Here is a 5,629-nt window from a genome sequence, read left to right on the forward strand (position 1 = left end):
ACTTAACTTTAACTTTAACTTTAACTTCAACTTTAACTTTAACTTTAACTTTAACTTTAACTTTAAATTTCACTTTAACTTTAATTTTAACTTTAATTTTAACTTTAACTTTAACTTTCACTTTAACTTTAACTTTAACTTTAACTTTAGCTTTAACTTTAACTTTAACTTTAACTTTCACTTTAACTTTAACTTTAACTTTAACTTTAACTTTAACTTTAACTTTAACTTTAACTTGAACTTTAACTTTAACCTTAACTTTAACTTTAACTTTCATTTTAACTTTAACTTTTACTTTAACTTTAACTTTAACCTTAACTTTAACTTTAACCTTAACTTTAACTTTACTTTAACTTTAACTTTAACTTTAACTTTAACTTTAACTTTAACTTTAACTTTCACTTTAACCTTAACTTAACTTTAACTTTAACTTTAACTTTAACTTTAACTTTAACTTTAACTTTAACTTTAACTTTAACTTTAACTTCAACTTCAACTTTAACTTTAACTTTAACTTTAACTTTAAATTTCACTTTAACTTTAATTTTAACTTTAACTTTAACTTTAACTTTCACTTTAACTTTAACTTTAACTTTAACTTTAACTTTAACTTTAACTTTAACTTTAGCTTTAACTTTAACTTTAACTTTAACTTTAACTTTAACTTTCACTTTAACTTTAACTTTAACTTTAACCTTAACTTTAACTTTAACTTTAACTTTGACTTTAACTTTAACTTTAAATTTAACTTTTACTTTCATTTTAACTTTAACTTTATTTTTAACTTTAACTTTCGCTTTAACTTTAACATTCACTTTAACTTTAACTTTAACTTTAATTTTAACTTTAACTTTAACTTTAAATTTCACTTTAACTTTAATTTTAACTTTAACTTTAGCTTTAACTTTCACTTTAACTTTAACTTTAGCTTTAACTTTAACTTTAACTTTAACTTTAACTTTAACTTTAACTTTAACTTTAACTTTAACCTTAACTTTAAAATAAAAATGTAAGGCGCGATAACCTCCGAAGAGATCTAAGGCCGAGCTTCTCTTCCAATTTGCGTCGTGCTCCTCTTGATTTTTCCCTACAAATTGGCCGGACGGGACCTACATGTTTTATGCCGACTCCGAACGGCACCTGCAAGGCAGATGAGTTTTCACTGAGAGCTTTTCATGGCAGAAATACAATCGGAGCGCTTGCCAGACACTGCCGAGGGGCGACCCCGCTTAGAAAAATTTTCTTCTAATTGAAAAATCTTATTTCTAAAATTTTGATGTTGCTTTGCCCGGGAGTTGAACCCAGGGCATACGGTGTGATAGGCGGAGCACGCTACCATCACACCACGGTGGCCGCCAACCTTAACTTTAACTTTTACTTTAACTTTAACTTTAACTTTAACTTTAACTTTAACTTTAACTTTAACTTTGACTTTAACTTTAACTTTAAATTTAACTTTTACTTTTACTTTAACTTTAACTTTAAATTTAACCTTAACTTTAACTTTAACTTTAACTTCAACTTTAACTTTAACTTTAACTTTAACTTTAACCTTAACTTTAACTTTACTTTAACTTTAACTTTAACTTTAACTTTAACTTTAACCTTAACTTAACTTTAACTTTAACTTTAACTTCAACTTCAACTTTAACTTTAACTTTAAATTTCACTTTAACTTTAATTTTAACTTTAACTTTAACTTTAACTTTCACTTTCACTTTAACTTTAACTTTAACTTTAGCTTTAACTTTAACTTTAACTTTAACTTTAACTTTAATTTTAACTTTAACTTTAACTTTAACTTTAACTTTAACTTTAACTTTAACTTTAACTTTAACTTTAACTTTAACTTTAACTTTAACCTTAACTTTAACTTTACTTTAACTTTAACTTTAACTTTAACCTTAACTTAACTTTAACTTTAACTTTAACTTCAACTTCAACTTTAACTTTAACTTTAAATTTCACTTTAACTTTAATTTTAACTTTAACTTTAACTTTAACTTTCACTTTCACTTTAACTTTAACTTTAACTTTAACTTTAGCTTTAACTTTAACTTTAACTTTAACTTTAACTTTAACTTTAACCTTAACTTAACTTTAACTTTAACTTTAACTTTAACTTCAACTTTAAATTTAACTTTAACTTTAACTTTAACTTTAACTTTAACTTTAACATTAACTTTAACTTTAACTTTCATTTTAACTTTAACTTTAACTTTAACTTTAACTTTAACTTTAACTTTAACTTTAACTTTAACTTTAACTTTAACTTTAACTTTAACCTTAACCTTAACTTTAACTTTAACTTTAACCTTAACTTTAACTTTAACTTTAACTTTAACTTTAACTTTAAATTTAACTTTAACTTTTACTTTTACTTTTACTTTAACTTTAACTTTAACTTTAAATTTAACTTTAACTTTATCTTTAACTTTAACTTTAACTTTGACTTCAACTTTAATTTTAACTTTAACTTTAACTTTAACTTTAACTTAACTTTAACTTTAACTTTAACTTTAACTTTAACTTTGACTTCAACTTTAACTTTAACTTTAACTTCAACTTTAACTTTAACTTTTACTTTTACTTTAACTTTAACTTTAACTTTAACTTTAACTTTAACTTTAACTTTAACTTTAACTTTAACTTTAACTTTAACTTTAACTTTAACCTTAACTTTAACTTTAACTTTAACTTTAACTTTAACCTTAACTTAACTTTAACTTTAACTTTAACTTTAACTTTAACTTTAACTTCAACTTCAACTTTAAATTTAACTTCAACTTTAACTTTAACTTTAACCTTAACTTTAACTTTGACTTTGACTTTAACTTTAATTTAACTTTAACTTTAACTTTAACTTTAACTTTAACTTTAACTTTAACTTTAACTTTAGCTGTAACTTTAACTTTAAATTTAACTTTAACTTTAACCTTAACTTTAACTTTAACTGTAACTTTAAATTTAACTTTAACCTTAACTTTAACTTTAACTTTAACTTTAAATTTAACCTTAACTTTAACTTTAACTTTAAATTTAACTTTAACTTTAACTTTAACTTAACTTTAACTTTAACTTTAACTTTAACTTTAACTTTGACTTCAACTTTAACTTTAACTTTAACTTTAACTTCAACTTCAACTTTAACTTTAACTTTAACTTTAACTTTAGCTTTAAATTTAACTTTAACTTTAACTTTAACTTAACTTTAACTTTAACTTTAACTTTGACTTCAACTTTAACTTTAACTTTAACTTCAACTTCAACTTTAAATTTAGCTTTTACTTTTACTTTAACTTTAACTTTAACTTTAACTTTAACTTTAACTTTAACTTTAACTTAAACTTTAACTTTAACTTTAACTTTAACTTTAACTTTAACTTTAACCTTAACTTTAACTTTAACTTTAACTTTAACTTTAACTTTAACTTTAACTTTAACTTTAACTTTAACTTTAACCTTAACTTTAACTTTAACTTTAACCTTAACTTTAACTTTAACTTTAACTTTAACTTCAACTTCAACTTTAAATTTAACTTCAACTTTAACTTTAACTTTAACCTTAACTTTAACTTTGACTTTGACTTTAACTTTAACTTTTACTTTAAATTTAACTTTAGCTGTAACTTTAACTTTAAATTTAACTTTAACTTTAACCTTAACTTTAACTTTAACTTTAACTTTAACTTTAATTTTAACTTTAACTTTAACTTTAACTTTAGCTGTAACTTTAATTTTAAATTTAACTTTAACTTTAACCTTAACTTTAACTTTAACTTTGACTTTAACTTTAACTTTAACTTTAACTTTAACTTTAACTTTAACTTTAACTTCAACTTTAACTTTAACTTTTACTTTAACTTTGACTTTAACTTTAACTTTAAATTTAACTTTAACCTTAACTTTAACTTTTACTTTTACTTTAACTTTAACTTTAACTTTAACTTTAACCTTAACTTTAACTTTAACTTTAACTTTAACTTTAATCTTAACTTTAACTTTAACTTTAACTTTAACTTTAACCTTAACTTTAACTTTAACTTTAACTTTAACTTTAACTTTAACTTTAACTTTAACTTTAACTTTAACTTTAACTTTAACTTTAACTTTAACTTTAACTTCAACTTTAAATTTAACTTCAACTTTAACTTTAACCTTAACTTTAACTTTGACTTTGACTTTAACTTTAACTTTAACTTTAACTTTAACTTTAACTTTAACTTTAGCTGTAACTTTAACTTTAAATTTAACTTTAACTTTAACCTTAATTTTAACTTTAACTTTGACTTTCCCTTTAACTTTAACTTCAACTTTAACTTTAACTTTAACTTTAACTTTAACTTTAACTTTAGCTTTTACTTTTACTTTTACTTTAACTTTAATTTTAACTTTAACTTTAACTTTAACTTTAACTTTAACTTTAACTTTAAGTTTAACTTTAACTTAACTTTAATTTTAACTTTAACTTTAACTTTGACTTCAACTTTAACTTTAACTTTAACTTTAACTTTAACTTCAACTTCAACTTTAACTTTAACTTTAAATTTAACTTTTACTTTTACTTTAACTTTAACTTTAACTTTAACTTTAACTTTAACTTTAACTTTAACTTTAACTTTAACTTTAACCTTAACTTTAACTTTAACTTTAACTTTAACTTTAACTTTAATCTTAACTTTAACTTTAACTTTAACTTTAACTTTAATCTTAACTTTAACCTTAACTTTAACTTTAACTTTAACTTTAACTTTAACTTTAACTTTAACTTTAACTTTAACTTTAACTTTAACTTTAACTTTAACTTTAACTTTAACTTTAACTTTAACTTTAACTTCAACTTTAACTTTAACTTTAACTTTAACTTTAACTTTAACTTTAACTTTAACTTTAACTTTAACTTTAACTTTAACTTTAACTTTAACTTTAACTTTAACTTTAACTTTAACTTTAACTTTAACTTTAACTTTAACTTTAACTTTAACTTCAACTTTAAATTTAACTTCAACTTTAACTTTAACCTTAACTTTAACTTTGACTTTGACTTTAACTTTAACTTTAACTTTAGCTGTAACTTTAACTTTAAATTTAACTTTAACTCTAACCTTAACTTTAACTTTAACTTTAACTTTGACTTTACCTTTAACTTTAACTTCAACTTTAACTTTAACTTTAGCTTTTACTTTTACTTTTACTTTAACTTTAACTTTAACTTTAATTTAACTTTAACTTTAACTTTAACCTTAACTTTAACTTTAACTTCAACTTTACATTTAACTTCAACTTTAACTTTAACCTTACCTTTAACTTTGACTTTGACTTTAACTTTAACTTTAACTTTAACTTTAACTTTAACTTTAACTTTAACTTTAGCTGTAACTTTAACTTTAAATTTAACTTTAACTTTAACCTTAACTTTAATTTTGACTTTAACTTTAACTTTGACTTTAACTTTAACTTTAACTTTAACTTTAACTTTAACTTTAACTTTAACTTTAACTTTAACTTTAACTTTAACCTTAACCTTAACTTTAACTTTAACTTTAACTTTGAATTTAACTTTGACTTTGAATTTAACTTTAACTTTCATTTTAACTTTAACTTTATTTTTAACTTTAACTTTCGCTTT

The sequence above is a fragment of the Eurosta solidaginis genome, chromosome X (assembly GCF_040869045.1).
Source record: "Eurosta solidaginis isolate ZX-2024a chromosome X, ASM4086904v1, whole genome shotgun sequence".
Classification (NCBI taxonomy): domain Eukaryota; kingdom Metazoa; phylum Arthropoda; class Insecta; order Diptera; family Tephritidae; genus Eurosta; species Eurosta solidaginis.